Genomic DNA, 21,780 nt, shown 5'->3' with positions numbered 1-21,780 from the left:
TCTATCACAGTGCAGGTGTCATTGCTGTATGTCACGCTACTAATGTCACTGCTCCCTAGAGGTCGACTGAAAAAAAAAGGGCTAACTTGCGTTTGAAAGACCTACTGGATTTTTACTTGTAAGCAACAAGTGTCAGAAAAGATTTAGTCTTTAAATGGTTAAACTGAGAACTTCTACACATGGAGTTCAGCCCATTGAAGAAGAAACATTGTATCATTTTGTTCTTTTCTTGGCAGCCTGCCCAGAGGATGAACGTCCTTCACTGATGTCTTCAGGCAACTTACATTGACTTCTATCACAGAAGTCTTCTGCAAGTCATAATAAGCATAATGAGCAATGTTTTTGCCTTTAAATTTATCGTAAAGAACGTTCGTACACGTTAACGACAATTCGTATTTCGTACGAAACAGAACGGAATTTCGGGCACGAAATACAAAGTACGAATTCATTTTATTACGAATCAAAACGGAACAGAACGAAATGAATTTATCGACGGCGTCCATGTCTACTAACCAGGGCAGACGCTGCTCAGCCTCCGAGATCAGACAAGATCAGACAAGATCAGGCACTTTCAGGGTGATGTGGCCGTATTAAATCTCTTTCGGCACCCTCAACCCTCTTGAGAAACTCCAAGATGGTCACCTTGGGAAACAAGTGAAAAAAACTAATCGTCGCCAAAGAAAAAAAAGAAACCTACGGCACTTGATAATCCCAGGGGGTCTCCCCATCCAGGTTCTAGCCAAGCCCGACCCTGCTAAGCCTTCGAGATCAGGCGCTTTCAGGGTCATGTTCCCATAGGCAATGTCTTTCGGCACACTCAACCCTCTTGACAAACGCCAAGATGGTCACCTTAGGAAACAAGGGAAAAAAACAAGTCAACAACAAAAAAAAAGAAACCTACAGCACTTGGTATTCCTAGGGGGTCTCCCATCCAGGTTCTAACCAGGCCCAACCCTGCTAAGCATCCGAGATCAGATGAGATTAGTTGCTTTCAGGGAGATGTGGCCATGGGCAATCGCTTTGGGCACCCTGAACCCTCTTGGAAAAAAAAGCCAAAAAAAGAGAAGCCTATGGCACCTGGTATTCCCAGGCAGTCTCTCATCCGGGTACTAACCAGGCCTGACCATGCTTAGCCTCCGAGATTAGTCACTTTGAGGGTGATGTGGCCATAGTCAATTTCTTCAGACACCCTCAACCATCTTGACAAACGCCAATATAGTCACCTTGGGAAACAAGGGAAAAAAACAAGTAAACGCAAAAAAAAAAATAAGCCTACGGCACCTGGTATTCCCAGGCGGTCTGCCATCCAGGTATTAACCAGGCTCAGCCCCTGCTTAGCCTCTGAGGTGAGACAAGATGGGGCGCTTTCAAGGTGATGTGGCCGTAGCCAATCTTTTTGGGCACCGTCAACCCCCTTGACAAATGCCAAAATGCACTTTGGGGAAACAAGGGAAAAAACAAGTCAACGCCCAAATGAAAAAAAAAGGAAGCCTACAGCACCTTGTATTCCTAGGTGATCTCCCATCCAGGTACTTACCAGGCCCGACCCTACCCATGGGCAATCTCTATAGGCAACCTCATCCCTCTTGACAAACGCAAAGATGGTCACTAGGCTCGACCATGCTTAGCCTCCGAGATCAGATGAGATTGGGCGCTTTCACAGTGATATGGCTGTATGCAATCTCTTTGGGTATCCTCAACCCTTTTTGACAAACGCCAAGCTGGTCACCTTGAGAAACAAGGGAAAAAAACAAGTCAATGCCAAAAAGAAAAAAAAAAAGAAGCCTATAGCACCTGATATTCCCAGGTGGTCTCCCATCCAAGTACTAACCAGGCCCACCACTGCTTAGTCTCCGAGATCAGATGAGATGGTGCGCTTTCAGGGTGATGTGGCCGTAGGCAATCTTTGTGCAACTTCAACCCTCTTGACAAATGCCAAGATGGTATCCATGGGTAAAAAGAGAAAAAAGAAAAGAAACCTACATCACCTAGTATTCCCAGGCGCTCTCCCATCTGCGTACTAACCCGGCCCACCCCTACTTCTCCTCAGATATGCGGTGAGATGGGGCGCTTTTAGGGTGATGTGCCCGTAGACAATCTCTTTGGGCACCCTCAACCCTCTTGACAAATGCCAAGATTGTCACCTTGGGAAACAAGGGAAAAAACAAGTCAACACCAAAAAAATAAAAAAATAAACCTACGGCACCTGGTATTCCCAGGCGGTCTCCCATCCAGGTACTAACCAGGCTCGACCCTGCATAACCTCCGAGATCAGATGAGATGGGGTGTTTTCAGGGTGATGTGCCCATAGGCAATTGCTTTGGGCACCCTCAATCCTCTTGACAAACACCAAGATTGTCACCTTGGGAAACAAGAGAAAAAAACAAGTCAACACCAAAAAAAAATAATAATAATATTTACGGCACCTGGTATTCCCAGGCGGTCTCCCAACTAGGTATAAATCAGGCCCGATGCTGCTTAGCCTCCGAGATAAGACGAGATTTGTCGCTTTCAGGGTGATGTGGCCTTAGGCAATCACTTTGCGCATGCTCAACCCTCTTGACAAAATGCCAAGATGGTCACCTTGGGAAACAAGGGAAATAACAAGTCAACGCCAAAAAAAGAAAAAAAAAAAGAAGCATGTGGCAATGGGTATTCCCAGGCAGTCTCCCATCCAGCTACTAACCAGGCCCAACCCTGCTTAGCCTTTGAGATCAGGTGCTTTCAGGGTCATGTGCCCATAGGCAATCTTTTTGGGCAGCCTCAGCCCTCTTGACAAACGCTACAGTGGTCACCTTGGGAAACCAGGGAAAAAAACAAGTTGATGCCAAACCTACGGCACATGGTATTCCTGGGGGTCTCCCATCCAGATCTAACCAGGCCCGACCCTGCTTAGCCTCTGAGATCAAACAAGATCGGTTGATTTCAGGGTGTCGTGGCCATAGGCAATCTCTTTGGGCACCCTCAACCCTCTTGACAAGCGCCAAGATGGTCACCTCAACGCCAAGTCAACGCCAAAAAAAAAACAAAAAACAAAAAGAAGCCCGTGGCACTGGGTATTCTCAGGAGGTCTCCCGTTTGTTACTAACCATTTCAGACGCTGCTCAGCCTCCGAGATCAGACAAGATCGAGCACTTTCAGGGTGATGTGGCTGTAAGAAATCTCTTTCTGCACCCTCAACCCTCTTGACAAACGCCAAGATGGTCACCTTGGGAAACAAAGGAAAAAAACAAGTCAACGCCAAAAAAAAAAGAAACCTACTGCACATGGTATTCCTGGGGGTCTCCCACCCAGGTTCTAACCAGGCCTGACCCTGCTAAGCCTCTGAGATCAGACAAGATCGGTTGCTTTAAGGGAGATGTGGCCTTAGGCAATAGCTTTGGGCACCCTGAACTCTCTTGAAAAACGTCAAGATGGTCACCTTGGTAAACAAGGGAAAAAAACAAACCAATGCCAAAAAAAAAAAGACGCCTATGGCACCTGGTATTCCCAGGCGGTCTGCCATCCAGGTACTAACAAGTCCTAAATCTGCTTAGCCTCTGAGATCAGACGCTTTCAGGGTGATGAGTCCATAGACAATCTCTTTGGGCACCCTCAACCCTCTTGACAAATGCCAAGACTGCCACCATGGAAAACAAAGTAAAAACAAGTCAACGGCAAAAAAAAAAAAAATTCCTAGAGCACCTGGTATTCCCAGGCGGTCTCCCATCCAAGTACTAACCAGGACCGCCACTGCTTAGTCTCCGAGATCAGATGACATGGTGCGCTTTCAGGGTGATGTGGCCATAGGCAATCTCTTTGGGCACCTTCAACCCTCTTTTTTTTTTTCAGTTTAGTTTTTATTAGAAATATTTTCAGAACATAACAGAAGTATAAATTTCCATACATATTTGTTACAAGAGGTCGTTATAGGTGTATAAAATTCCATAATGTCATGATAGTATCAATAATCAGCAGTAAATCTTGAGCCAGTATACATATATCACACATGGAACATTTGGATCAATAGTCAACAGCATTGATTAAAATTTTTTACAGGTGATTAATGTAGTACTTAACAGTTGCAGACTTTCCTTTACACGTAAAAGGATATATACGCCTCTAAGTTAGGAAAGCAGATATATAGAAAAGGTGAAAGAAAAAGAAGACCATAGAAAAAAAAAAAGAAAAAGAGAACTGAGAAAAACCAAGACCGGGATTTAAGTGGTCTGGCAATAAATCCTCTAACAAAATATAATCTGAAGAGTATTATATTACCAATTTGGACCTCCAGTATGGACCTATAGGTATATATCCGCTATGGTACAGCATAAATAACTTCCTGCCTTATCTCTTGAAAGTAATGGACTCACCCTTTTGGGCAAACTTCAGTATTTACTAGTATAATCTCACGACTACTGTGGAAATTTTTCCAGCCAGCATTTCCACCTACCATCAATCTGTCTCTTGGAACCTGATTTTACAGCCCATAAGGCTTCCCCATTTGTAGTGTGTTTGTATGATAGGATATATGTCCGAAATGTTTTTGGGAACATCACTTTTCCACTTCCTAGTAATAAGTAATCTAGCCGCAATCAGTATATGTGTAACCACCGTGCAAAAATCTGGCGGAAATACCTCAATTCCCAGATTAAATAGAGCCAAGCTGTTCTTTGGATATGTAATCAACCCGGTAATAGAGGAAATTAATCGAAACACAGCATTCCAAAAACTAGTTATATGTTTACAGGTCCACATGATGTGCATAACGTTACTCACCTCTCCACATCCCCTCCAGCATAAAGAGGAATGACCTGGAAAAAACGTATGAAGACGGTATGGAGTCAAGTACCATCTCAACGTGATTTTGTGAGTCAATTCCCAGTGATTCACACACTTTGATGATTTATACACAGTGTTTAGGGCTTTTTGCCATTGTTGAGATGTGAATGTGGTCTGCATTTCTGTCTCCCATTTCTGATATGGTACTGATTTAATAAAGGTGGTTTTGCGTTGAAAAAGCGTGTAAAAAATGGAGATCCCTTTTGGGGTAGCAGCAGAGACTGTGAAAAATTTCCAAGCAGCTTCTTGAATATATAAATGATGAACCCCTAACGGTTTTAAGAGATGGGAGATCTGATCATATGTGTAACGTTCACTACTTGGAAGACCGTATTGTTCTTACCGCTGTGGGAATGTTTTTAGGAAGTCGTTATGGAACATATCACTTAACTGGGTAATCCCCCTGGACGTCCAATTAATAAGTCTAATGTTTGGAATAGCACCTTCAATTGTAACCAGGGGTATTGGTATTTCTATTTGTTTATCCGACGGGGTTAAGGCACCACATAGATCCCTCCAAGCTTTTCATGAGGCCCGGAGGGTCATGGGTAAGTTTTGTAAAGGAACATGGCTCCAACTATCAAGTAAAAGAAGGTGAGAAAGATCTCTGGTGGGGCTTAGGGTCTGTTCTAGTTTGCACCACGGAATGTCTGCTCCACATAGGAACCATGTTCTAAGTTGAGTGAGCAGAGATGCACGGTAGTAGTCCAGCAGGACTGGGAACCCCATACCCCCTGCCCCTCTTTGTTTAGCTAATATGACTGTGGTACATCTCAGTTTTTTTTTAGTTAGATATATTTTGTCAGTATGGAATCTAGTGCTTTTAAATGGGTGGTCTTGAGGGGTATTGGGAGGGTGCGGAAGATGTATAAGATTTGGGGAAGAAGTAACATCTTAAAAGACGCTAGGCGTCCAGACCATGTTAATTCGGATTTGGCAAGTCGAGCGGTTTGTAAGGTTAATTTCTTTATAAGGGCATGATAGTTAGTATCTGCTAATTTAGAGGGGTCTTTGGTAATTTGGAGGCCAAGATAAGTTATTTGTTCTGCAGTCCATGAGTAGGGGAATTGGAGTTGTAGTCGATTTTGAAGAGCAGGTGGGACATGTATAGGGAGAATTAGTGATTTGGTGAAATTAACTTTATAATAGGAGATTTTACGAAATTCGTTAAGGACTATGTGGGCATTGATTAAGGAATGTGACGGGGAGGTTAGGAATAAAATAACATCGTCGGCAAATACGTTTATTTTATGAGTATGATTGGGGAAAGAGAAACCTGTGATATTTGGGTGGGATCTAATTTTTTCCGCTAGGGGCTCCATAAGAAGGTTGGAAATAAAAGGGGAGAGGGGGCACCCCTGTCTAGTCCCGTTGGAGATTGTAAAGGATCGCGATAGTGTATTGGATGTGTATACTTGTGCGGAAGGTGAGGAGTATAAGGCTAATATGGCTGACAATATAGGTCCCCCAAGGCCAAACTTTTTAAGGGTATGGACCATGTATTCCCAGTGTATCCTGTCAAACGCCTTCTCCACATCCAAAGATAGGAGCAGAGAAGGCGTCCGACAGGAATTTTTACAGTGGAGGATATCCACCACCCTGCGAGTTGCGTCCGATGGCTGCCTACCAGGTGTGAAACCCGATTGGTCAGGATTAATCAAAAGAGGAATAAGCTGGGCTAGTCTCTGGGCAATTATTTTAGCGTATAATTTAACATCTGTATTTAAAAGAGAAATCGGACGGAAATTGGTGGGTTCATCAGGGCTTTTCCCCGGTTTGGGTATAGTGACAATGTATGCTTTAAGCATTTCAGGGGGGGAACGAAAATGTCTGTATTGCATGAGTAAATGTATCTTTTAGAGGAGACACTAGAGTGGAGGCAAATGTTTTGTAATAATCATTGGGTAGCCCATCTGGGCCTGGGGATTTGCCAATCGGTTGAGAGTGGATTGCTTCCTGTATTTCTAGTGGTGAGATTGGTGCATTTAAAGATTGTAGTTGTTCCCGGGAAAGGGCCGGGAGAGCTATCTCCTCCAAAAAACCTTATATGTCTGATTCTGAGGGTTGATAGGTGTTTCCATCCTGCTGGAGGTTGTACAGGGTAGAATAATAATTAGCGAAGGCATCAGCAATACCCTTAGGATCAATGATCCTGCCGTTGCCCACAGAGCATTTAATATAAGGGATTCTGGTACGGGCTCTGTGTTCTTTTAAAATATAGGCCAGTAATTTACTTGCTCTATTGCCCAGAGCATAATGATTAAACCTTAATAGCTGCGATATATTTATCATAGCGTTCTAAAAGCATACGTCTAAGATCACAACGGAGTTTGGTCAATTTATCTGCCAGAGAAACCATGGGTGCGACCTTATTCTGGATTTCAAGTGATTTAATCTCTTGTAATAGGAGATCTAGTTGTTTATTTTTTTGTTTATTAATTCTCGAATTTAGTTGTATCATTATGCCCCTTATGTATGCCTTATGGGCACACCACAGAACTGACGGGTCAGAGACTGAGGATGAATTAATTTCAAAATATTCCTTTAATTTGTTTGATATGAAGGTCGCATGTTCGGGTACACTGAGCAGATTAGAATTGGCCCTCCACACAAAATCTCCCAAATAAGCGTTCCCCTCCGCCACCGCGACTGACACTGTAGCATGGTCAGACCATGAGATGTCGTGGATGGCGGAGGAGGACAGCTGTTGCAACACAACTCTATCTACTAAAATCATGTCAATACGAGAGTAGGAATTATGTCTGGCATTATGTGGAATGAAAAGTCCCTTTCTCCTGGGTGCTGACACCTCCAGGCGTCGTAGAGCTCTTCCGAATGAAAGAGCGTTTGTAGGGAAGACAAAGGGCGTCTGGACTTAGTGGTAGTGTCGATTGCATAGTCTGCGGTAAGATTGAAATCTCCAAAAACCACCAAGGCCCCTTTCTTAACAGTGGATATGCTCTTTAATAGCCATTTTAGGAAACTCATCTGGTGGGAGTTTGGAGCATAGAGACAAACGATCGTGTAGGTTTTGTTATTTATATCTCCTATTAAGATCAAATACCTCCCTTTCTTATCCGGGATTGTCTCCAGTTCTTTAAAAGAAACAGTATCTCTAATGGCGATGGCAACTCCTCTGTTTTTTTGTGCAGCAGAAGCAAAAAAGATTTGGGGATATCTGGGATGTTTTAATCGAAACTGATCAGATGGTAGCAGATGGGACTCCTGGATGCATAAAATATCAGCCTGCAGTTTCAGAGCTTCCTTCCATAGAGCAGTTCTTTCCACAGGGTGATTTAAGCCGTAAGTGTTAAAAGAGATTATGTTCAACATTTTACCTTACTATCGGATGATGGGTAGTTGCGTTCGTATTGGACGTGATTACGTCTATAAAAGATCCACGAGTCCATATTCGAGGGTTCAGTTCCACAGAGTGACAAGAAGTAAACATGCTTGGTACTGAGGTCCATCCTGGAGAGAGTAGAGGAGTAAAAACAAAAAAGCAAACCAAAACTAGCAAAAATAAACATAGTAGAAACAGGTAAAGGTCTGTATCCCAAACAGTAGGAGTAAAAAGAGGGATTACGAATTGAATTCTGAGGCAGTAGGACTGCCCAACAATATTTGGGGTGAAGTATAATGTCTTAGCCATCTAAGTGGCCATGAGAACTAAAACGTTGCGTTAAAGTGGTAGCGTAGGGTGTTCAACCAGTGTATTTTCATTTCTTAGCTTTGTGCTTGCGAGAAACTGTTTGGCCAGGAGTTATCGGTGTAGCAGTGGAAGCTGGGGTAACTGTTGAAGATTCTGGAATGATGTCACATGTCCTTAATAGAGCCAGCCCTTCTTCTAACGTAGTCACTACTTCAGTGTGATCATCTCTTGAAATAGTTAGCTTTGAAGGGCATCCCCAGCGATATATAGAATGGCATGGGATCTGTGTTTTGTTCCTGGCTCTGTACACTGGTTGTTCCCTCGTCTGTACACCCGCTGGCCCCATTATGAGAGGGTTCTCACCATCCCTGTGCAGAGTTCCCGCATCTGTAGACATGTGCACATTGAGGAGTTCTTACCGTTGCTGTGCTGAGCTCCTGGGTCTGTACAGCTGCTGGCTGCTGTGCCCATTAAGAGTGGGCACAGTCTGTGCTGAGTTCCCAGTTATGTACACCTGCTGTGCCCATTCTGAATGGTTCTCACCATCCCTGTGCTGTGTTCCCAGGTCTGTATAACTTTTTCCCCATTATGAGGGGCTCCCATGTTTGTACACCTGCTGGCTGCTGTGCCAGTTGTGAGTGGTTCCCACCATCCCTGTGCTGAGCGCTTGGGCACAGGTGTACAGACCCATGAGGGGTTCTCACCATCCCTGTGCTGTGCTCCCAGTTCTGTAAACCTGCTGGCACTAACCCTGTGATGATTTCCCAGGTCTTTACACCTGATGTGATTATGAGGGGTTCCCAACATCCTGGTGATGTGTTCCCACGTCTATACAGCTTACAACTGCTATGCCCATTATGTAGGCTTCCCACCATCCCTGTGCTGAGTTTCCAGGTCTGTACACCTGTTGTGCCATTATGAGGGGTTCCCAGGGCAGATGGAAGAATTTGGCACATTACAGTATATATTTAAGAATTTTAAGACCCTTTTGCATTTACCCAACTTTGAAGCATCAGCATGCAAGAAAAATCCATGCGTTTTAGGCTACTTTCTCACTGAGGCGCTAAAAATAGCACTTGCAAAGCGCTCTGAAGAAGCGGCTCCTCACACTGTAGCGGATGTTGTTAGGCACCTGTGGACCTGTAACCTGTCATTATCCTGTGTTAGGAGGGTAACTTTGTGCTTTTTTTTATAGTAATTCCTTTAACCACTTGCTTACTGGGCACTTAAACCCCCCTCAGTCCCAGACCAATTTTCAGCTTTCAGCGCTGATGCACTTTGAATGACAATTGCGCGGGCATACAACACTGTACCCAAATGAAATTTTTATCATTTTTTTCCCACAAATAGAGCTTTCTTTTGGTGGTATTTAGTTACAGCTCAGAGTTTTATTTTTTGCTAAACAAACAAAAAAAGATGCAAAAAAAAAAAAAAAAAATCATGTTTTAATAGTTTGTTATAAAATTTTGCAAACGGGTCATTTTTCTCCTTCATTGAAGTGCGCTAATTAGGCGGCACTGATGGGCTGCATTGGTGGGCACTGATGGGCTGCATTGGTGGGCACTGATGGGCTGCATTGGTGGGCACTGATGGGCTGCATTGGTGGGCACTGATAGGCATAGTTAAGGCGGCACTAATAGGCACAGATAAGGCGGCACCGATAGGCACAGATAAGGCGGCACTGATGGGCAAAGATGGGCACAGATAAGATGGCATGGATGGGTGGCACGGATAAGTGGCACGGATAGGTGGCACGGATGGGCACTGATAGGTACCACTGATAGATGGGACTGATGGGCACTGATAGGTGGCACTGCTGGGCATTGCTGGGCGGCACTGCTGGGCACTGATGGGCGGCACTGGGGTGCAGCACCTTTGAGGCACATTGTGGGCACTGTGGGTGGCACTGTGGGTGGCACTGTTGGTGGCACTGCTGGATGGCACTGTGGGTGGCACTGTGGGCACTGCTGGGTGGCACTTACTTTTATTCAGGATGGCACTGCGGTGGGCAGGTGGGCACTGGCAGGGGGCAGGTGGTCAGCTGTGTTGCTGGCCGTGATCGGGACTGATCAGATCAGCCGGTCATTTAAAGGTGTTTACAACACCTTTAAATTTGTTTGCAGATATTAAAGATTTTAACTATCTGGTGGAGCTCTGTACAGAAACCAATCTGCTTCTAGGTTTGTCAGTTTGATTGAACAAGCGAAAGTTATAAAGCAGATTGTCTACTGTATTTTGCACTCTCCAGTTTTAATAAATCAACCCAATTGTGCTCTGTTGGCAGGGATCCTTTCCAGCCGGCAGACCGCAATAGCGCTGTGGATGGAATTCCCCATCAATACAGATATGTCTATGGGGGAACAAGGAAAGGGAAAAAAAAACACATAATCCACAAGTTGCTCAATATGTAAATATGGCCCAATTAAAAATATACCAAATATAAAATACAAATACCCACCAGCGCATAAGTGTATCTAACCCAATATAAAATACACATGAAACAAAATATATATAAAAAAAATTAATTATGGGACCTGCAAATCATGTCCATGTATGTGTGGCTGCAGCTCAATAGTGCAGAGAATGTTCCTCAATCAAATGTCATGGACAAAACAATGATGGCTAGCATAGAAGATAAATGGCTTAAATGAAGATTCAAAGAACAGTATAAAATCAAATGCACTTACCCCTCTGATGCCATGGTAGATTTTTTAGAAATCCTAAAATACAAAAACAGGTTATAGTACAAACAGAAGTTCAAATGGAAATAAAAAATATTAACCAGTATTAATGCAGTGCACAGTAACTGGCAATAATAAACAATAATAATAATCTACACAATATCTATAACTATAAAAAGGGAGGCAATCTTCAAAATGGCAATCCAATATCGCAAGCGATCTCAGGATCAGGAGTTCTGCTTGAAATGGCTGTGTTTGTAGAATTTATAGAGGTTTGGAATTGCGGACAACCAATAGGACTTTTTCTTTTATTTTTATATACTACCAATGATTGGCTAAGCCCTTTTTACACTGATGTCTGAAAATTAGGAGCCTTAAAGAGGAGGGCCGTTTAAAAAAAAAAATAATTAAAAGTCAGCAGCTGCAAACACTGCAGCTGCTGACTTAATAAGCCAACTTACCTGTCCAGGGCGCCCGCGATGTCGGCCGCCCGAGGCCGACCCGTCCCTCGGCTCTTGGGTCCCGGCGCCGCCGTTCCTTCTAAGGGAAACAGGCAGTGGAGCCTTGAGGCTTCACTGCCCGTTTCCTACTGCTCATGCGCGAGTCGCGCAGCGCTTTGTGAATGGGACGCGCTGTGTTCTGTGACACACAGTCCCTAGAACACAGCGCGACCCATTACCCAGAAGACAACGCGACGAGGGAGAAGAAAGAAGATCTCCGCGGAGGAGGAAGAAGATTAGGATTATGTGCCTAGCAACAGGCATTTCTGGTAAGTAAGAAGAAAAAATTTTCTTCATTTTTTTTTTTTTTTTTTTTTTTTAATTTTTAATATTTTTTTTTTTTTCAGGGTGGCCCTCCACTTTAAGGTCTGAGTCTATCTTTTTTTGATTTCTCATCTCCACCTTTGTCTGTGACAAGTCTGGGACATCATGCCTCATTAGCATAAAAAAAAAAAATCACACCTGTTCAGTATTGCTCTTCAATGTTGATGTATACGTTCTACTGAAACAGACATCTGAGTCTCAAATTGCTTCATAATTGTCACGTTATAAAAGTCTAATCTCTTTACGCGCAAAAACAATTCTCCCCAAATATGCAAATCATAGAACTCATTTTAATAGATGTCGTTTTAGTTTTCTGCCTTAGTACCTGTAATTTTAAGTTTTAGCCCAGTTTCACACTGCTGCGATCTCAGACATAGCATGTGATTCGCACCCGCACCGCAGGTGTCGATCACATGCGATTTCTATGTAATGCCAGTACAGGCACACAGTTGTATGTCTGAACTCACATTAACCACCTCGCGCCCGCCCTATAGCCGAATGACGGCCGTAGAGCAGGCGCGTTCATCCGGGTGGTCGTCCCTTGGCGTCCTGATGTTTACTTACGCAAGTAAGTTCGGTGTTCGCCGTGTCCCCCGGGGACAGGCAAACACAGATCGCTGTAAACGGCCAATCACAGCGGCCGTTTACAGCGTGATCGGCGTGTCCAATGGGAGATGATCTCATATGTAAACATATGAGATCATCTCTCAGCGCCGCTCTCCCTCCTCGCACAGACAGTGTGAGAGGGGAGAGATGAACGGCTGCAGCGGCAGCCGTTCTGCCTCTAGTGAAAAAAAAAAGTAAAAAAATAAAATGCAGTGCCATCCTCCCCCAGCAGTGCCATCCTCCCCCAGCAGTGCCATCCTCCCCCAGCAGTGCCATCTGCCCCAGTGCCACCTGCCCCAGTGCTACCTGCCCCCAGTCCCATCCACCCCAGTGCTACCTGCCCCCAGTGCCACCTGTTAGTGCCACGTATAAGTGCCATCTGTCATCAGTGCCATGTGTCATCAGTGCCATAGTGCCATCTGTCATCAGTGCCACGTATCAGTGCCATCTGTCATTAGTGCCACCTGTCAGTGTCACGTGTCATCAATGCCACTTATCAGTGCCATCTGTCATCAGTGTCACGCGTCATCGGTGCCATGTATTAGTGCCATCTGTCATCAGTGCCACGTATTAGTGCCACATGTCTTCAGTGCCACATATTAGTGCCACGTGTCATCAGTGCCACGTATAAGTGCCACGTGTCATCAGTGCCACATATTAGTGCCATCTGTCATCAGTGCCACATATTAGTGCCATCTGTCATCAGTGCCACCTGTCATCATTGCCACGTATCAGTGCCATCTGTCATCAGTGTCACGTGTCATTGTCCTGGTGCTTCAAAAGTGTAATAACTAGTCAACAAGTTAGATGTGTAATTTATGTTCCTAGAACACATGATGGCACTACCTGCATGTTGGGCCTCTCTATGTGGCCAGGCTGTGAAAAAGTCCCACACATGTGGTATTGTAATACTCAGGAGGAGTAGCAGAATTTTTTGGGGGGGTGTCATTTGTGGTATACATATGCCACGTGAGAGAAATAACCTATTACAATGACAATTTTGTGGAGAAAAAAAAAAAAAAAGAAGAAAAATCTTAATTTTGCAAAGAATTGTGGGGAAAAAAATGACAACATCAAAAAGCTCACTATGCCTCTTACTAAATACCTTGGAATGTCTACTTTCCAAAAAGGGGTCATTTGGGGGGTATTTGTACTTTCCTGGCTTGTTCGGGTCACAAGAAGCGAGATAGGCCACCAGTACATCAGATGTGATCAATTTTGTGCGATTCGCACCACACCTTGTAGACTCTCTAACTTTCACAATGACCAAATAATATCCACTAATTTGGGTTATTTTTACCAAAGATATGTAGCAGTATAAATTGTGGCCAAAATTTATAATTTGCATAATTCTGTCACAGAAACAAAGAAATATGCGTTTTTAAAATTTTTTGGACTTTTTTCATTTATAGCGCAAAAAATAAAAACCCCAGAGGTGATCAAATACCACCAAAAGAAAGCTCTATTTGTGGGTAAAAAAAAGGACAAAAAATTCATTTGGGTACAGTGTTGCATGACTGAGTAATTGTCATTCAAATTGTGAGAGCACCGAAAGCTGAAAATTGGTCTGGGCAGGAAGGGTGTTTAAGTGCCCAGTAAGCAAGTGGTTAAATTCACAGGGAAAAACAAAAGTAATGGGACCCCCTCCCACACTGAAATTCGGATGGCATAGGTGTTCTTACCTATGCAAGTTCACAGTTGACACTGCGATCTATGAACCAATCTGGTGGTGTTAATAACAATGTAATGCATCTGCCATGGTTTGCAGAAGCCAGTGTGAACTGCCTGTGGGAGAGGAGCGATGTGGGAACAAATGCTGGAATTGCACTTGTTCCTACATTGCAGCAGTGTGAACCTAGGCTTAGGGCCAGTTCACACCAGATGCCGTTCCGTGTGATTTTCTCTGCGCTAAAAAAGCATATTTATCGAATACATTTTCCATGTATTCCAATGGCTCTAGTTCACACCAATGCAGTCAGTTCGTCAGTTTCTGCATGGTAAACTGACTGGAACTGACTGCACTGGTGTGAACTAGAGCCATTGGAATACATGGAAAACACTGTGTATGCATATAATGCATAAAAAAGCGCACGGAACTGCATGCAGTCAGACTTTGGGGTAATTTTACAGACATTTATGAGGGTTCATACAAATAAATCCCTTCAAATCACCCTTGAAGTCGCCAAAAGTAGTACAGGCATTACTTTTGGTAATCAGTGCATTGCCACAAAGTCGGCATTGCACCAATTTGGACGGCACCATTGCCGGCAATAGTCAAATCGACTCAATGTGAATGTGGGCTATTTTTTTTTTTAAACAAAGTTACATGGCCCTTTGTCATTTCCAGCAGCATTGCACATGGTAATGGTGGCTCACTTTTTTAAAACCATCATACCTATTTAATGAAGTTTTGTTTAAGGCTGATTGTACCTTATTAATGTTAGGTGCCTTTCACACATGGCATGTCTATTTTGATAGACTGCTAGCTCAGTGAGGATCACTCTGTTTATGCGTTGCATTTAAAAATTGAAAGGTAGAAAAAGTAAAAAGCCCCACCTACTCAATGGGCAGGGGCATTTTGAAAGCGCTAAATACAGTGCTTCCAAGCCGCTCAAAAATGTTGCTTGGAGGAATTTTTCTAACATCCCGCAAGTGCACTGCCCCAGTGTGAAAGCACACAATGCACAATGGGAGGCAGTTTCCAGGCACTTTTTAGAGGCCATTTTTAGTGCTAAAATGTCTGAAAACCACCTCAGTGTGAAAGGGGTCTTAAGGAGATTGTATAGTGTATGACCACCCTAAATGTGCATAACAAGACAGAAAAACTAGGTCTATGCAATGCGTTTTTGTTATGGTTGAAGTCAAGATCTCAAATAGGATACAAGTCCCTGGCATATTCCCTAATCTGTGGTGTCTTAATACAGTAAACATAAGGAACACAGCAAATCAATTTCCCTCATGCTTCATTCACAAATAGAACATAATCGCCAATTTACAGTAAACTGAAAGATACACTTGAGTATCTGCACTTCAAAATAAGCCCCTCTATCACCTGGAATGTTATTGACAAGAGACACTAAAATCTTTTGCATTTTCAGCTGGCCATACAAAAGACAATCTGATTGTACAGAGGTTGTGCTTTAGAGTTAGCCTGGCTGTACATGGAGTCAAAAAATTCTGCTTGTTTAGCAGGAATGGCTGAATTTTGATCCATGTATAGGCTGGCTGGTTGTACAGAAGTTGATCTATTGGATGACTTGTGTACAACCAGACAATTTTCCCCAATGATCAGTGTGGCTATAGCTGACAACACTAGTAATTTGAAAACAGCCCACTGTCATACTGCAATGCCACAGTGGGAAAGATTACCCCATCCAAAGAGAAATGTGTGAATGGGGGGGGGGGGATCCACTTTTCCCTCCTTCAACCTGCATGTTAAAGTAAAATAAAAAAAACACCATGTGTATGGCTTGAATAAAACTATGCGAAAGAACACAAATGGACAGTCACTTGCACCGTATAGTTTCTGGTAGTTCTAAAGAAGGTTGTAAAATCACATTGTACAGTGTATGGCAAGCTTAAATGTGCTTACAATACAGAAAAACTACAGAATGCAAGATGTTTGCATTAAATATCACATACTGCACAATATAGAGTATACAGCAGTCAGTGGCGTAACTAGAAACTTCAGGGCCCCGATGCAGGAAACCTTGGAGGAGGGCCACCCCCCCCCCCCCCCCCCCCGACCTCCGGACAGGGCTCTTTTCTCCGAGCCCGATGGTGGAACACCAGGGCCCAGTCCCAAGTGGGAACCGATTTAAAAAACATCAATTAAAGCCACTGTGCCCATCAAACGCTACCACTGTACCATCAAATGTCACCACTGTGCCCATCAAACTCTGCCGCTGTGCCCATCAAACTCTGCCGCTGTGCCCATCATCAAATGCCACCGCTGTGCCCATCAAATGCTGCCAGTGTACCCAACAAATGCTGCCACTGTGCCCATCAAATGCTGTTGGTGTGCCCATCAAATGCCGCCACTGTGCACATCAAATGCTGTTGGTGTGCCCATCAAATGCTGCCACTGTGAATCCCCACCACCCGCTCGCTGTCTGCCCGCCACTTACCCTGTCTGGGTGGGGCAGCGGGTAACGGCCATGAGCGGGGTCCTCCATGCATCTCCTGCCATCCTCATCTCCTGTCCTCTCCTCCTGATAGGCATCCAATAGCTGCGCCTATCGTTTCAGCCAATCAGGTGATGGGTAACAGCCCCGCACACCTGATTGGTGGAGAGGCGGTTCAGTGTTAGGAAAGTGAATATTAATTCACTTTTCTAACACACCTGGGTATACTGTGAGCGTCAAGCATGGCACTCGCAGTTCACCTATTTTGAAGCCTATTAGAGCCGGCACATGGTATTCCTGGGGGTCTCCCATCCAGATCTAACCAGGCCCGACCCTGCTTAGCCTCTGAGATCAAACAAGATCGGTTGATTTCAGGGTGTCGTGGCCATAGGCAATCTCTTTGGGCACCCTCAACCCTCTTGACAAGCGCCAAGATGGTCACCTCAACGCCAAGTCAACGCCAAAAAAAAAACAAAAAACAAAAAGAAGCCCGTGGCACTGGGTATTCCCGGGTTGATTACATATCCAAAGAACAGCTTGGCTCTATTTAATCTGGGAATTGAGGTATTTCCGCCAGATTTTCGCACGGTGGTTACACATATACTGATTGCGGCTAGATTACTTATTACTAGGAAGTGGAAAAGTGATGTTCCCAAAAACATTTCGGACATATATCCTATCATACAAACACACTACAAATGGGGAAGCCTTATGGGCTGTAAAATCAGGTTCCAAGAGACAGATTGATGGTAGGTGGAAATGCTGGCTGGAAAAATTTCCACAGTAGTCGTGAGATTATACTAGTAAATACTGAAGTTTGCCCAAAAGGGTGAGTCCATTACTTTCAAGAGATAAGGCAGGAAGTTATTTATGCTGTACCATAGCGGATATATACCTATAGGTCCATACTGGAGGTCCAAATTGGTAATATAATACTCTTCAGATTATATTTTGTTAGAGGATTTATTGCCAGACCACTTAAATCCCGGTCTTGGTTTTTCTCAGTTCTCTTTTTCTTTTTTTTTTTTCTATGGTCTTCTTTTTCTTTCACCTTTTCTATATATCTGCTTTCCTAACTTAGAGGCGTATATATCCTTTTACGTGTAAAGGAAAGTCTGCAACTGTTAAGTACTACATTAATCACCTGTAAAAAATTTTAATCAATGCTGTTGACTATTGATCCAAATGTTCCATGTGTGATATATGTATACTGGCTCAAGATTTACTGCTGATTATTGATACTATCATGACATTATGGAATTTTATACACCTATAACGACCTCTTGTAACAAATATGTATGGAAATTTATACTTTTGTTATGTTCTGAAAATATTTCTAATAAAAACTAAACTGAAAAAAAAAAAGAGGGTTGAAGGTGCCCAAAGAGATTGCCTATGGCCACATAACCCTGAAAGCGCACCATGTCATCTGATCTCGGAGACTAAGCAGTGGCGGTCCTGGTTAGTACTTGGATGGGAGACCGCCTGGGAATACCAGGTGCTCTAGGAATTTTTTTTTTTTTTGCCGTTGACTTGTTTTTACTTTGTTTTCCATGGTGGCAGTCTTGGCGTTTGTCAAGAGGGTTGAGGGTGCCCAAAGAGATTGTCTATGGACTCATCACCCTGAAAGCGTCTGATCTCAGAGGCTAAGCAGATTTAGGACTTGTTAGTACCTGGATGGCAGACCGCCTGGGAATACCAGGTGCCATAGGCGTCTTTTTTTTTTTTTGGCATTGGTTTGTTTTTTTCCCTTGTTTACCAAGGTGACCATCTTGACGTTTTTCAAGAGAGTTCAGGGTGCCCAAAGTTATTGCCTAAGGCCACATCTCCCTTAAAGCAACCGATCTTGTCTGATCTCAGAGGCTTAGCAGGGTCAGGCCTGGTTAGAACCTGGGTGGGAGACCCCCAGGAATACCATGTGCAGTAGGTTTCTTTTTTTTTGGGCGTTGACTTGTTTTTTTCCTTTGTTTCCCAAGGTGACCATCTTGGCGTTTGTCAAGAGGGTTGAGGGTGCAGAAAGAGATTTCTTACAGCCACATCACCCTGAAAGTGCTCGATCTTGTCTGATCTCGGAGGCTGAGCAGCGTCTGAAATGGTTAGTAACAAACGGGAGACCTCCTGCAGCGTCTGCCCTGGTTAGTAGACATGGACGCCGTCGATAAATTCATTTCGTTCTGTTCCGTTTTGATTCGTAATAAAATGAATTCGTACTTTGTATTTCGTGCCCGAAATTCCGTTCTGTTTCGTACGAAATACGAATTGTCGTTAACGTGTACGAACGTTCTTTACGATAAATTTAAAGGCAAAAACATTGCTCATTATGCTTATTATGACTTGCAGAAGACTTCTGTGATAGAAGTCAATGTAAGTTGCCTGAAGACATCAGTGAAGGACGTTCATCCTCTCTGGGCAGGCTGCCAAGAAAAGAACAAAATGATACAATGTTTCTTCTTCAATGGGCTGAACTCCATGTGTAGAAGTTCTCAGTTTAACCATTTAAAGACTAAATCTTTTCTGACACTTGTTGCTTACAAGTAAAAATCCAGTAGGTCTTTCAAACGCAAGTTAGCCCTTTTTTTTTCAGTCGACCTCTAGGGAGCAGTGACATTAGTAGCGTGACATACAGCAATGACACCTGCACCGTGATAGAGTGATCTGACAACAGCACCGTGATAGAGAGCACTGACATCAGCAGCGTGACATACAGCAATGACACCTGCACCGTGATATACAGCACTGACAGCAGTGTGACATACAGCAATGACACCTGCACCGTGATAAAGGGCTAATTTGCATTTGAAAGACCTCTGCGCAAATACCACGTCACAAAATATTGCAACAACCGCTATTTTATTACCTAGGGTCTCTGCTAAAAAAAATATATAATTTTTGGGGCTTCTGAGTGATTTTCTAGCAGAAAATACTGGATTTTTACTTGTAAGCAACAAGTGTCAGAAAAGATTTAGTCTTTAAATGGTTAGGCTCCATGCACACTGAAGCTCAAAAAAGCTATTTCTGGACGCCAGATTGCTGGCAGAAAACGCTGGTTGAAAAACCTGCTTTTAACAGCGTTTTATACTAGCGTTAATGAGCGTTAATGAGCGTTTTACAGCGTTAGCGTTAATGGGCGTTTTTTATAAAAATACACAGAGGACACTCCAAAACTCCCACAATGCATTGAAAAATAGAATGCCGAACACTAATCTCAGCCTCCGAGATCAGACAAGATCAGACAAGATCAGGCACTTTCAGGGTGATGTGGCCGTATTAAATCTCTTTCGGCACCCTCAACCCTCTTGAGAAACTCCAAGATGGTCACCTTGGGAAACAAGTGAAAAAAACTAATCGTCGCCAAAGAAAAAAAAGAAACCTACGGCACTTGATAATCCCAGGGGGTCTCCCCATCCAGGTTCTAGCCAAGCCCGACCCTGCTAAGCCTCCGAGATCAGGCGCTTTCAGGGTCATGTTCCCATAGGCAATGTCTTTCGGCACACTCAACCCTCTTGACAAACGCCAAGATGGTCACCTTAGGAAACAAGGGAAAAAAACAAGTCAACAACAAAAAAAAAGAAACCTACAGCACTTGGTATTCCTAGGGGGTCTCCCATCCAGGTTCTAACCAGGCCCAACCCTGCTAAGCATCCGAGATCAGATGAGATTAGTTGCTTTCAGGGAGATGTGGCCATGGGCAATCGCTTTGGGCACCCTGAACCCTCTTGGAAAAAAAAGCCAAAAAAAGAGAAGCCTATGGCACCTGGTATTCCCAGGCAGTCTCTCATCCGGGTACTAACCAGGCCTGACCATGCTTAGCCTCTGAGATTAGTCACTTTGAGGGTGATGTGGCCATAGTCAATTTCTTCAGACACCCTCAACCATCTTGACAAACGCCAATATAGTCACCTTGGGAAACGAGGGAAAAAAACAAGTAAACGCAAAAAAAAAAAATAAGCCTACGGCACCTGGTATTCCCAGGCGGTCTGCCATCCAGGTATTAACCAGGCTCAGCCCCTGCTTAGCCTCTGAGGTGAGACAAGATGGGGCGCTTTCAAGGTGATGTGGCCGTAGCCAATCTTTTTGGGCACCGTCAACCCCCTTGACAAATGCCAAAATGCACTTTGGGGAAACAAGGGAAAAAACAAGTCAACGCCCAAATGAAAAAAAAAGGAAGCCTACAGCACCTTGTATTCCTAGGTGATCTCCCATCCAGGTACTTACCAGGCCCGACCCTACCCATGGGCAATCTCTATAGGCAACCTCATCCCTCTTGACAAACGCAAAGATGGTCACTAGGCTCGACCATGCTTAGCCTCCGAGATCAGATGAGATTGGGCGCTTTCACAGTGATATGGCTGTATGCAATCTCTTTGGGTATCCTCAACCCTTTTTGACAAACGCCAAGCTGGTCACCTTGAGAAACAAGGGAAAAAAACAAGTCAATGCCAAAAAGAAAAAAAAAAAGAAGCCTATAGCACCTGATATTCCCAGGTGGTCTCCCATCCAAGTACTAACCAGGCCCACCACTGCTTAGTCTCCGAGATCAGATGAGATGGTGCGCTTTCAGGGTGATGTGGCCGTAGGCAATCTTTGTGCAACTTCAACCCTCTTGACAAATGCCAAGATGGTATCCATGGGTAAAAAGAGAAAAAAGAAAAGAAACCTACATCACCTAGTATTCCCAGGCGCTCTCCCATCTGCGTACTAACCCGGCCCGCCCCTACTTCTCCTCAGATATGCGGTGAGATGGGGCGCTTTTAGGGTGATGTGCCCGTAGACAATCTCTTTGGGCACCCTCAACCCTCTTGACAAATGCCAAGATTGTCACCTTGGGAAACAAGGGAAAAAACAAGTCAACACCAAAAAAATAAAAAAATAAACCTACGGCACCTGGTATTCCCAGGCGGTCTCCCATCCAGGTACTAACCAGGCTCGACCCTGCATAACCTCCGAGATCAGATGAGATGGGGTGTTTTCAGGGTGATGTGCCCATAGGCAATTGCTTTGGGCACCCTCAACCCTCTTGACAAACACCAAGATTGTCACCTTGGGAAACAAGAGAAAAAAACAAGTCAACA

General features: G+C 44.0%; 1 long non-coding RNA gene and 6 pseudogenes across 1 annotated transcript in view; all 7 read right to left on the bottom strand.

Moving 5' to 3' along the window:
* Positions 1–894: 894 nt before the first annotated feature.
* LOC143958307 (5S ribosomal RNA) lies at positions 895–1,013 on the bottom strand (annotated as a pseudogene).
* Positions 1,014–1,782: 769 nt separating this feature from the next.
* LOC143958470 (5S ribosomal RNA) lies at positions 1,783–1,901 on the bottom strand (annotated as a pseudogene).
* A 293-nt stretch (positions 1,902–2,194) lies between these two features.
* LOC143958488 (5S ribosomal RNA) lies at positions 2,195–2,313 on the bottom strand (annotated as a pseudogene).
* A 5,652-nt stretch (positions 2,314–7,965) lies between these two features.
* Positions 7,966–21,780, bottom strand: part of LOC143958289 (uncharacterized) — a 198,424-nt gene continuing 184,609 nt past the window's right edge. Inside the window, exons 2-3 of the long non-coding RNA XR_013270123.1 lie at positions 11,161–11,193; positions 7,966–8,292 (exon numbers count right to left, since the gene is read on the bottom strand). This is a non-coding gene — a long non-coding RNA (uncharacterized LOC143958289). The remainder of the gene's footprint in view (positions 8,293–11,160; positions 11,194–21,780) is intronic.
* Positions 20,280–20,398, bottom strand: LOC143958306 (5S ribosomal RNA; annotated as a pseudogene).
* Positions 21,169–21,287, bottom strand: LOC143958469 (5S ribosomal RNA; annotated as a pseudogene).
* Positions 21,581–21,699, bottom strand: LOC143958476 (5S ribosomal RNA; annotated as a pseudogene).

This window comes from Lithobates pipiens, unplaced genomic scaffold, assembly GCF_037356315.1.
Source record: "Lithobates pipiens isolate NorthernLeopardFrog02 unplaced genomic scaffold, aLitPip1_a1.2 Scaffold_61, whole genome shotgun sequence".
Lineage (NCBI taxonomy): Eukaryota > Metazoa > Chordata > Amphibia > Anura > Ranidae > Lithobates > Lithobates pipiens.
The sequence above is the reverse complement of the archived record's forward strand: the minus strand, read 5'-3'. Positions and strand labels throughout refer to the sequence as shown.